The sequence below is a fragment of the Amphiura filiformis genome, chromosome 16 (assembly GCF_039555335.1).
Source record: "Amphiura filiformis chromosome 16, Afil_fr2py, whole genome shotgun sequence".
NCBI classification, from domain to species: domain Eukaryota; kingdom Metazoa; phylum Echinodermata; class Ophiuroidea; order Amphilepidida; family Amphiuridae; genus Amphiura; species Amphiura filiformis.
Window position 1 is genome coordinate 49584614 of NC_092643.1, and position 12933 is coordinate 49597546.

The window sequence follows — 12933 nt, forward strand, 5'->3', positions numbered from 1 at the left end:
CTGCCTATAGCGCTATTAGTGTTAGGCATATGTGTGTGTGGGGGGGGGGGCTGTGTTTAGTTTCTATAATAATTATTATAAGGCCTACATTTATTTGTCATTCATTTCTTTTCCTTTCTCGGTACTTGCTAAAGTATCACTCCCTCTTCTTATCTCCCTTCCCTTCTCCATCCCCTCTTACGTTTTGTCCCCTCTCATTCCTATCATTTTCCTTACCTTTCTATTTATTTACGTCTATTTATTTATTTCTCTTTATTTCTTCCTCTTTCTCTCTTCCTCCAGTCCCCTCTCATTCTTCATATCCCCTCCTCCAACCTCATCCCCTCCCAAGACCTCTCACAGAAAAGCTGCCCCCTTCAGTGCGCCACTGATTATGACATTCTCCTTCTTAAAATAAAATAAAATAAAATAAAATCTCAATTTGTAAAACAACTTTTATATAGGCCTATACCGGTATACTTATTATATGTTACATGCATACGTAGCTCCGGGACGTAGCTATTTAATACCATTATTGTACTATGGCAGCCTTGATGTGTAATCATTCAGCAGGCGCATTCAATTTATTTAAATGAAGCACCTAATGTCAGTGGGGTGACAACGAACTATGCATTAGCGGCTAATGTGTGCCTTTTGTGCTTACGGCTACTCAATCACACCCTTGGGTTTATGTATAACAATAGGTACTTTTCGTTCCATTAAGCGCTTTCACGCGACTTGCATTTGATCACTAAAGCGTTAATACACTGTCGGGTCAGCTACCGATTTAATGGCGGAAGCCCTTTGTCCCAAACAAAAGGTACCTTTCGATGAATAGCTTGTCAGATTTCAAATCGGCACAAGGTTTCAATGCGTTACGTAATCTATTTCTTCTCCTTTCTATATAAGCTCCTTGCGTGACCCCCTCTGCGTGGTAGAATTATATTCATAAAACATTGAATTTAACAGATATCATGGGCAGCCAACCACGAGTTATCAGCATTTAAAATATATGTTAATTAACAAAGATAAATAATAAAGAGTACAAATGGCAATTAACTAGTAAACAAGCCTGAAATCTTAAAATGTTGCCACCTGTTTTCCCGAACACATGATATGTCACCATGTGACCACTATTCAGATTTACCGTAAATATTTGGAGTATGCTTGCACATCATGCACATACACTGTGCATTTCTTTACCTCCGTATAAAATCAATAATTCATGCTGGGAGCCAAGTAACATTGTCTGCTCAGCGCAGATTGGTATTTTATTTTACTTGAGAGCATAATAGAAATACATAAAACGAATCATGGTGCCATGATGGAAGGTCAGGTCGGGTATCAAAGGTTATTATAACTTAAATACTACTTGTATTTCCCACCTGTCACATATTTCCTTCATATTATTGACAGCAAGTCCTAATTTTGACTTTGCTACTGCAAAATGTCATTTCATATCAAATTAGTAGACTTTCTTTGAAAAAACATATCACTGGTGCCTGATGGGAATACCCGTCCGCCATTTCATTAAACTGGATCGTTTTCGCCTGGTTTGCGCCCAGATGTATTGGGGCGTGCTATACTCTCATTGAACAGGCAAAGTTCGCAAAACTAACAACGTTGTTATTTGCCAAACTCAATTAACATGATCCAAGGGTCGAACATGAATTATTCATAACGAGCTATAACGGATCGATAACTGGCCTCACTTTCTAGCTAGTAAACCAGCTGAATTTTTCATAGATTTTGCGTTGCTAATAGAACAACCGTGAATTTAGTGTCACCCCTTGCGGACAGCTCGTAACCCAATCTAGAAAATGTTTTTGGACGCGCTGAATTTCTGTAAATTATAATATTTATATATTTTAACACATGATGCTCTATGATTGCATCTATGACAAGCATTCATGTGCACACTCCTTACTTGTGTAAAATACTATCACATTTAATTCAATCGAATTGCACTAGAAGTAGATAAGCAGGGAGATCAGCTTGACTGATCGAAACGTGACTGATTACAACTACACTACAGCACTCGGCAGTATAGGTAAGCTTACGTATTAAACTTGGATATTACACGTAACACTATCGACTAGTATCAGTGCTCAGTGAAACTTGGAGATTGAATCGAGCATTGAAAATTGCAGAGTATTAAATGGGAGGCATATAAAAGAACAGGAAAACTGATGATATTGTTCTCACAGTTTAATAGTACTAATAGTGTGCACACGGTGCGGTGTTGGATCAATCTTTCTAGCAGGTTAATCGCTTGGGTAAAAACAGTTTTTGCCAGTTTTTGTTGGCAAAAACTAAAAAAGTAGTTTAAAGTTCAGGTATTTCATCTCAAAACAAATGATCAAGTTACAAAAATAATTTCCTGAGTGTAAGGCCCATGAAAGTCAATTCCGAGTTTATCGTCCCTTTTTTTCCCCGGGTTGGTGAGGTAACTTTATCATTTTTCATTTTTCATTATTTCATCAGATTTCATTATTGACCTAAAATGCGTGTTGATTTAAAGCCACACTCATACATGTTATTTATAAACAGGTTTTTTATATGGGTAGGGACTAGAAAAGTTAGAAAAGAGCCTGGTTTTGTTTCCAAGTTATGAATTTTTATGTTTTACAAACAAAAATATATGTTTCCAATTGCTAAAACTGGTGAAAACACCGATACTTTGAAAATAATGAATTATTTTGGCATTTTTGAAAATTTGACGCGGGTGTTTTTGGTTTCCAAAAAGTGATGCGGGCGGGGGACGATAAACTCGGAATCGACTTTCACGCGCCTAACAAGGCCAGATTGTGTACATATTGAGAAATTAAAGGCATGCATTTTCATTGCTCGAGTGCATTTAACCGAAAGTGCATATATATCAAATTCAAAACTTTTCCATAAGGTCTTGATGAAACAAAAAATATGTTGAATGATTTATTAAAAGTTGTGTGTTACTGTTTATGAGCTTTCTGTGTTACTTTTTAATATTTGAGTGACTATGTGAGTTTAATATTTGAGTGACTATGTGAGTTTTTACCAATTTTTGCCATTGGCAGTTTTAAAACTGGCAAAAAAAGGTTTCTGCCAAAAAACAGTTTGGTAAAATTTACTAAATACGCAATCAGAAGGGACAAAAAACAGGTTTTGCCGGCAAAAACCGAACCCTGCTTGCTCAAAAGTCTAGCCAAAAATTTGCTCACCGATAGCTTCACATTCTAGGCTAGAGACCATTACATTCAGAATCTAGTCGGATTCACTGAAGCAAGACACCATGTAAAGCAATGGAAGTATAGAAGTAAACACAGCCGATCATGAAAAATGTTGCTAAACACTTCCATTGGTTTACACGGTGTCATGCTTCAGCGAATCCAACTAGATTTTGAATGCAATGGTCCGTAGCCTAGAATGTGAAGCTATCGGTGAACAAATTCTTGGCTAGACTTCTCGAGCAACCAGGAAGGCAAGAGTTCAGTAAGGGAGACAATGCTATATAGCTTTAGTGTCCTCCGCCATCGTGGCATGCCTGATTGCCAGTTGGTTTTCTCTCGCTATCTCACTATATGAAGTTAGTAGATTGACACTGATGGTGAAGGAGAATAATATACTAGCGGGCCGGTCTTGATACTTGATTCTGTATCATCCTTAAAAGCAAATCTGGCTGTCCTGGATGTTAAATGGTGCAGTGCGGTCCAAGTGCTATTTATACAAAAACGGTGAACAGCAAAAGCTGAAGAAGATCATAGACATAGGGTGCTGCTAAGAACTTGATGCAGGAGTTACCACCAGTTGATGGAACCAGGGGTAGCGTTAACCCCCTAAATTTAAAATATATTAATTTTTCACCCTCTATATTGGGAATATGTGCAAGCTCGGGGGTGAACTCTGACCCTCTTCTTTTGGACCTTACTCCTACCCCTGACTACACTGCAAAATATTTTTCACCCCCGAGATTTAATTTTCACCCCATGTATTTGGATTTTCTGTAAGCTCGGGAGTGAATAACACGGGAAAACAACCCCCGACTTTCGGGCCTTAATGCTACCCCTGGATGGAACCAGGAGCCTATAGTCTTCAAATTCCTGGTAAAGCTGTGGAACCAGGGGCGTAACCTGACCTTCCGGGGGGGGGGCAATATTGAAATATATAGATCTTCTTCCCTCTTTCTTTCCCTTTTCTCTTCTCCCTTCCTCTTTTCTTTTCTCCTTCCTTTTTTCTTCCCTCTTCTTTCCCTTTCTCTTCCTCTTTTCTCTCCGCCTTTTCCCACTTCCCAATTTTTTGCTCTTCTTCCCAGTTTTGTTTTGGCCAGGGTGGCAGCTTGCCCCTCTGCCCCCCCCACTGGTTACGCCACTGTGTGGAACTGAAGTTCTGGTGCCTTATTACAAGCGGGCCGGTCTTGATTCTTAATTCTGTATCATCCTTAAAAGGAAATCTGGCTGTCCTGGATGTTAAATGGTGCAGTGCGGTCCAAGTGCAATTTATATACAAAAACAATGAACAGCAAAAGCTAAAGTGGATCATAGGCATAGGGATGATAGGGTGCTGCTAAAAACTTGATGCGGGAGTTACCACCAGTTGATGGAACCAGGAGGCTACAGTCTTCGAATGGTCAGTAAAGCTGTGCAACTGAAGCCCTGGTGTCTTATTGCTGTAACTGCTTCCAATGGGGGTAAAAGGAGTACTGTATGTGTTGAGATTTGTGATAACCTGGCATGGTGAAACTGGGGATGATGCAGACCTTTAGCTGGCCTTTGGTTTGGTTTAAAGTGCTGGGAGATGGTGATGTTGACAGAACCATTGTAGATCTCATATAACATGGTCGCTGCTGTTGCACACTTTCCACCTTGTTCTTGTCACTCTTGGAGTAAGGGTTCTACGCTGTGGATGCGTATTCGAGTTGTGGTCTAACAAGGCTCTGGTACGCTTGCTCTTTGACAGAGACATCACACGGTCCAAGGTTTCTTCGTATCAATCCCAGCGTCGTAAAGGCATTAGCTCTGATGGCTTTTATGTGCATGGTCCAAGACAGGTTTGATGTGATGGTGACACCCAAGTACTTGGTGGAATTTTCCTTGGGGATAACATCCCCATCAATAACATCCCCATCAATGATGTAGGCATGTTCAATAAGTTGGCGCTTGTTGGTAATAGCGAGATGGATGCACTTATTGACGTTTAAACTCATGCCCCATGTTTTGGCCAAGGAGAACACAGTGAGTCAGTCCTGGTGAGATCTAATTCTATCAAGGATAATTATAAGGGGTGGTGCAATAATTATGTGTACCCCGGGGTGAATTCTCAAAATGGTCTGTCAAAATCACTTGCCCCCCCCCTTTGGCCGTGCCAAAAACCTTTGCCCCCCTTTTGACGTGCCAAAAATCTTTGCCCCCCTTACACATGCAAGATTTTGGGGAACCTGAATTTGAAACCTTAAATTGTCTTAACATATAATGCGCGGCGCAGCGCGCACGAAATTTTGCATATTTGAACGTGTTTGTAACGTTTTTCTACGCCTTTTTAGGGCGTTATGTAGAAACGGTGCCCAAAATATGTGTGCCAACAATTGCTTGCCCCCCCCTTTCGACCTGCCAAAAATTACTTGACCCCCCTTTCGACCTGCCAAAAATGCTTGCCCCCCTTTTGGCCTGCCAAAAATCTTTGCCCCCCTATAATTCAACCCCGGGGTACACATAATTATTGCACCACCCCTAATACCACAACAATCACTGTCATATTCCATCAATTTGCTACAGAATATATTGTATGCTCAACTTATAACCTAAAATCTTGTAGGAACCAAAATGGCCGCTAATGGCACCTATTATCTAGACTTAGGATACGGTACATATTTTTTAAATGGTGACATAATTCCAGTTGCCCTTCCCATAATTCAATACTGCCAGGGGCAATATTGAATGCTATGCACTATATATGCAGTGATCCCGGAGAGTATAGCACTGGTGTTTGATTTGAAGGGTTTTTTTAAATTAAAAGAGTCTATATACAAATCTTCAATCTATTATCAATGCATTCATAACACAAACCCATAACAAACACTACTCTCCGTGATGTGCAGGTACCTAGCTGGACTGTAGATCAGTATAAACTACTATTAATGGAACTTTGATTTCATTGCTAATTCTTGGAGAAGGAGAGCTAAAAATCACTCTCCTGTATCAGATTTAAGGAGAGCTGGAGAGAGTGATTGCTCTTGCTCTCCTCAAAAGGCAGTCCCTGGACCTCTAACTAGCTTCTGGTTTGGTTTAAAATGCTGGGGGATGGTGATGTTGACAGCACCACCACCATTGTAGATCTTATAGAACATGGTCGCTTGGGCTATTCTGTCCTCCACTGAGTCCCATAGGAGTGTGTTCAGCATTGCATAGACACTTGGATGTTCTTCTGTAGTCTCGTACTGCAAATCAAGCTGCTTGCTGTTGCACACTTTCCACCTTGTTCTTGTCACTCTTGGAGAGTAAGGGTTCCACCCGGGTTCTACACTGTGGATGCGTATTCGTGTTGCGGTCCAACGAGGCTCAGGTACGCTTGCTCTTTGACAGAGACATCACACGGTCCAAGGTTTCTGCAATTCCAGCGTCATAGAGGCTTCAGCTCTGATTGGCTTCTATGTGCTTGGTTCAAGACAGGTTTGATGTGATGCTGACACTCAAGAACATGACGTGGAATTTTCGTTGGAGATAACATCCTCATCAATGGTGTGGGAAGGCATGTTCAATAAGTTGGCGCTTGTTGGTATAAATAGCGAGATGGATGCACTTATTGACGTTTAAACTCATGCCCCATGTCTTGGCCAAGGAGAACACAGTGAATCAGTCCTCGTGAAGGTCTAATTCTATCAAGGATAATTATAATACCTCAACAGTCATTGTCATATTCCATCAATTTACTACAGAATATATTGTGTACTCAACTTATAAACTAAAACTAAAAACTTGTAGGAACCAAAATGGCCGTTAATGGCACCAATTATCTAGAATTAGGATACATATTCTTTAAATGGTGACATAATTCCAGTTGCCCTTCCCAAAATTCAAAGTTCCCAGGGGCAATATTATACAAATATTGACTGCTTTTTATTCGGGGCATGGTTAAAATTATAGGCCCAAGGTGATCTCAAAACCATGACTATGCCCAGGGTTTTGAGATCACCGCTAACCTATAATTTTAACCATGCCCCGATAAAAAGCAGTCAATATTTGTTTTATATACCAAATCTTAAAATTCTTGTCATCTGTTTGGTTAAAAACATCGATTTTGGGAAGAGAAATTAATAGGTTCAATGCGAACGGCACATAGATTACAATCTGCGGTTTCTGCGTAATTATAGCGCGTGAAAACATGACGCGTGCGTAATATCATTTTACGCTGGGAAAAACGCGCAGGTTGATCGTGACGCACATGTCCGGTCCATAGTTCATTTCCATGGACCGGTCCATAGTTCATTTTGGGGGCATAGTTAATTCAATGGCTGCACTTTCAACCAATCAGATGACAGGAATCTATATATGAGGTATATAATGAATGCTATGCACTATATGGTCGAATCCAACGAAAAGTGTACACGGCATGTTCAGGGCCATAACTTAAAAGTATTAATCAATTGGCATTCGTTTTTGTATTGTGTTTATTTGCCTTGATCATACGCTTCGCGCCATATATAATAAGACCCCCTTCTGTGAACAACTTAGACACAGAGACCCCAAAACATGCTATTTTTACCCATTTTTTCAAAATATTTCTTAAAGTATTTTTAAAAACATCTAAATCAGTTATGAAAAGAAGTCATTGGATTGAATCTAAATTGATTTCCTGAAAGGTGTGTATTCAAAGATTGCTTGTTCAATTTTTCACATATTTGTACATAATTATGAATTTTTTGTGATAATTTTTTGAGTGGTATTTTTTACATTACCTCTGAATACAATTTTTCATAGCACTAGATATATCTTTAAAAATGGAAATCACTAATAAATGCGCAATTGATACAAGCTTTGATATGTCCAATACTGAAATGCATTGCATTCGGACATCTTTATTATTGTGTTTAGCTGCCAGAAATTCTAAATGGCACAAAGGTAGGTTTGGTAAAAAATATGCATTACCTCCGAATACATGTTAAAAGCTGTGCCATTTCCACAAAGTGAGAGAATAGTAAACAATAGTTAAGCAATAGGTGCAGGGTAATACACTCTTTATTTCTACCAAGTTTCAATAACCTGCGTTTAAATATTTCTGAGATGTCAACAATAAAAGCAAGTATTCAGTAGGTAAATTTCGGTAACCGAATGTTACCTCTGAATACACTTTGACATCATGACAGTATTGTGAAACACCGCCATTCATGCCAATGCCCATATTGGTACATAACGAAGGCCTGTATGTTTGCTATCAAATCATATGTCAATGAAAGTTGCGAATTCACATACATGCCCACCATGCAAAACTGAACACGGCTTAATTGGTGAAAAATATGTACTGAAATAGACGACGGTCTGCTCATTTGAAAGAAAAATCAGATTCAAAGAAGATTAGAAGGGGATAAATACTTGGATTTGTCAACTGTCATGTGTGCTTCATTTTAAATGTTTACCGACCTTCTGGTTTCTGAGTAATTTGTGTCCAAATTGATTTATTCGAAGGTAACTTTTGGCGTTTTTAGCTAAGGTTACCTACTCGAATACCATGGAAAAAACAACTGTTCTCATTGTCTCATGATCTAGACAACACATTGATGGACCCTGGTATAAAGCTAATTGTAGTTGCCCTCAAACGAAAGGCCACAAGACGTAACTGACTCCAAGATGGACTTCACAAGTCTGCAATAACGGTTTTAAGCGATTTGTGTGCAATTAAGCAAATTAAAGTCACTTTAGTGCCTTTGTTTCTTACTTCAATCCTCTTTCAACCGCTGTGAACCGACATTATTAATACATGATAGGGTCTAAAGTATCAATAAACACACATAAAGAAAATAATACATTCAAAGTGCTTTATAAAATGAAGTTTTGATTGCGATATCCGCCAAAAGTCTAATTCTTACCTACAAAAAAAGTACAAATACTGAAATGTTACTTACGAATACAGCATAATACATGACATATGTAATGAAGTGTCCCTACCAATGGAAATTAATTGTCAAAAACTTTAAGCGGTACCCCAGGACACTATTATTACCCATATACGGATTCATTCAACAATTATTTATTATGTAAAATTGCTGATTAACTACTTGTATATCAAAATGAAGTGGTCAAAATCTTGCTAAAAGCATCAATTTTTTTAATCTAAGGTAATAGCATTTATTCATTTGGACGTACCATCTGAAAGAGATCTAAAAACTACCATTTTATTAATTCATTACCATAATAGCAAAATTTAAACCTATAAACTCAATATAGATATTGTTAAATCGCTCATGTTACCTACGAATACCCGGGTTTCTTCACCTTTTCATTGTATAAAGCATTAGGTGTATGCGTATAATTCCTAATATTCTTGAAAACATATATCATACTCGTTCTTATACAATGTGTAAATTGATTCATACTCATTTGATAAATAAAATACAGAAACTGACCTAAACTTCATTTTCAAAATAAACTAGCATAAATTGACTAAGATCATATTGATCGCGTTATAAAAATAAAAACAAATATTTTCTGGTTGAGCTAGCATTTTCCTGACACCCTGTGGTCTACATTGCACGAAAAAAGTGTTAATGGGAATATTCCATTTGTTTTAGGTTGATTAGTATTGCAATAGTGAAAGCATCCTAGTGGTATTCGTAGGTAACATTGGGTTTTGATATCACATTTACTATCACACGTCCTGGATTTATTTTTCAAGATTAGTAATGGCACTTTTGGTTCCTATAAGGCCAATATGTCATCAATCAATGGGCAAAAGGAAAAAATTGTGGAGACATTTTTATTTCGGACTTTTATTTTTGGCCCGTGGACACTTTTGGTTGGATTCGACCATATGCAGATGTGCAGTGATCCCGGAGAGTATAGCACTGGTGTTTGATTTCAAGGTTTTTGTGGCGCCCTCTACGGAGGGGCCACATATAGGCATGTACTTTGTGAAAAGCTTCTAATTTCAGTCTTGCTAGATTTACTCCTTAATTGTTTTGCTAAAATTATGCCCAGCTCAGAAATAAAACCACAATATGCTAGGATTTTATTTTATTATTGTTTTCTGATATGCACGGGATAAAATGATGTGTGTATATTCTTTGTTTAAAATACAAAATTAATGGACTTATAAAACACCAAATAACCCGTGACCTTTGTATGGTTTAAACCAGTTTACCGCCTCTTAGAACCCGATAGACGGTGACATTTGACCATTCTAATTATGTATGTTTTGAACATGTTTGCACATGAACTAGTTGTTTACAGTGTGAAGAATCTACAACATGCTCATCTATCAGGGCACAGTTCTTTAACCCCAATACATTTGTGCATTCATTGAATGACCTTTGAAAATGTGAGTACAAAAACTCATACTTTGCAAATTAAGGTCAAATTTTGCACTATGATTGTTTAATTGAGGTTATTGATAATATAGTGATTGCACACAGTGCACCTAATCCTTAAACAAACACCAATTAATTATAGTTGACCAACACAACCACTGACCAAACATGAAATCACTAATGGTTTATGTGCTTGAATACAGCTCAGTATCTTTGTGGTGACTAACAAAGAAAAAAAAACAAAACATTAATTAACGAAAATCAACCCTGGTCAGCAGAGAAAGGAATAAATTTGGAAGACATGACTGTGTTGAAGGTCAGAAGTTTATTTGCAAAAATAATATTTATTGTAATATGCCTAACTGCTGGGATGGGTTCCTAGCAAGGTAAAGTGAAAGAAACCCCAATGGCTATTTTGTCTGTTTAAAATAGAGTTCTATGGCCGACTTAAAGTCATAATTATGATGTAATTTTGTTATTTATTAATTAATTTTTAGCAGAATTAATAACATAAAAATGGGCTGTGCCCGTTTCATGAAGAATAACGATCAATCTTACCCTTGATTTAACAGGCCTGTCAATTTCTTGGTATTGTTTGATATGAAAGGAGGGTATGATTGTTTTGTATTAGTTTAAGTATTTCCTAGCCTCTCTTAGCCACATGGTTGGCTACAAAAGACACAGAGTAGCCTATACCTTATAAACTGGCATGAGTGCGCCGACCCCAAGTTTTCAACATTTCAGGATTGTTTCTGGGCGGAGGTCGGGTGAAAAACGAAATTACGTTTACATGACTTTGTCGAAATTCGTCGTGTGACAAGAATGAGTGTATAGATGACTAGGGGGAAGCTTACTTATTTGTGTCTTCTAGTTATCCATCATATACCCTAGGCCCTGATAACGAAATTCAACAATATTCAATATCCAAAGCAATATCCTCACTACAACGGCCCCCAGAACTCCCACCCCACATAATCATAAATTGACACGAAAAGCTTCATTCCATGAAGCATTTCTCTCAGATGTTGATCATCTTCTACTCTTCCCTAAAAAAATCATTATAATACCAAATCTAATCACCATGGAATTCACCATATCCCGTCCAGCTCACATTGGGCGCCACATTCCTTTTTTAAAGGAATTTTTATTTAAAATTAAAATTCTATATACAAATCTTCAATCTATTATCAATGCATTCATAACACAGGCCCATAAGCTCATAAGCAAACAGTACTCTCCATGATGTGCAGGTACCTAGCTGGACTGTAGATCAGTATAGACTACTATTAGGGATGACCAATGAACCATCAACTTGATTAGAACACTCCCATAGACATGCAGGGAGCTCAACTGTGCACTGCTTGCACAGACATTTCTAAATTGATCTCATTCTTTTATTTTACAATATTTTTCTGTAAAAATTGGGGAAGTTACTGCCAATTATATTTGGTAACTATCTTGCAAATTACAGCAACATAACTTATTTCGTTTTTCTGTAAGTGCGAGTCAAAATTGGTCCATCGCCACAGTGCGCTTAATTGCCAATGGCTGAGTTTAGCACTGCTCAAGAATGGCACAAAATATTCATGTCAATAATTTCAGGTGAAAAACGTGGCCTACTGAGCTGTAATTTGGCAGAGTTGCCAGGAATACCTCTATCATACCCTCTGTAAAAAGGTTAAAAAATTGAACATGTAGATCTCGAGTTACAAATTAAATCACCAGCTTCCCTTTGGAATTTCCATACTCCTTTCAACTCATGTTAAGAAGACACCTTTCTGAACATAAATGTGAAGTTTCGTGCTCATTCGATGTATTTTTCACCTGATATCAACCCTAAACGTTTTCTTATATGTAGGCCTATAACATCTACAACTTGCTGCTGGCTATACCTTGTTTAGGACTTTCAAAAGAAGTACTTGAATGTGCAACCATAACTGTTTCAAAATAGCCCGCGATAGTCATGCAGGTAACTCCGAGGTCAAGCATTGAATTGGTTTGAACAAAGATACTCATATAATGTATTGAGTATCTTTGGTTTGAATGAGGAATACTACAGGAACCAGCGCCTTTTGTTAGAAGTCACACATGAGCATGATGAGTGGATAATCTCTATTGTTGTGAATGAGTCAATGACCTTCAAAACTTAAGATTTTGTTTACATACACCTACTAATTGGTCATATTAAACCCAATAACATTGAAATTCTTGGTTGTGAAAAAAAAGTTCACCTTCTTAGTGCAATTTTGATTTTGTGCCATATCGGCTATCTTGGATGATTTTTGGCAAATGTCCTCTAATTAAATGCATGATTTCAATGCCTCGGTTTGAAAAAATAAGTTATGCCAGTGACTAGTTAAGAGAGATTTTCTGAGAAATACCGATGAAATGGGAAAAAGGCGGAAGATGGGGGGTCAGCAAATTTCAACCATATTTTGGCAATTTAGTAAGTTTGGATA

The 12933-nt window shown here is 37.9% G+C and overlaps 2 protein-coding genes and 1 long non-coding RNA gene across 3 annotated transcripts in view; 1 reads left to right on the forward strand and 2 right to left on the reverse strand.

Annotated features, from left to right (window-relative positions):
* The window catches only part of LOC140136145 (uncharacterized), a 269844-nt gene that overhangs the window by 58317 nt on the left and 198594 nt on the right, over positions 1-12933 (reverse strand). The window lies entirely within an intron of this gene.
* The window catches only part of LOC140136132 (nose resistant to fluoxetine protein 6-like), an 86130-nt gene that overhangs the window by 50550 nt on the left and 22647 nt on the right, over positions 1-12933 (reverse strand). The gene's annotated exons all lie outside the window — the stretch shown is intronic.
* Positions 1807-12933, forward strand: part of LOC140136422 (uncharacterized) — a 123299-nt gene continuing 112172 nt past the window's right edge. The window contains exon 1 of the mRNA XM_072158147.1: positions 1807-2029. The gene's annotated coding sequence lies outside the window, so the exon portion shown is untranslated. The remainder of the gene's footprint in view (positions 2030-12933) is intronic.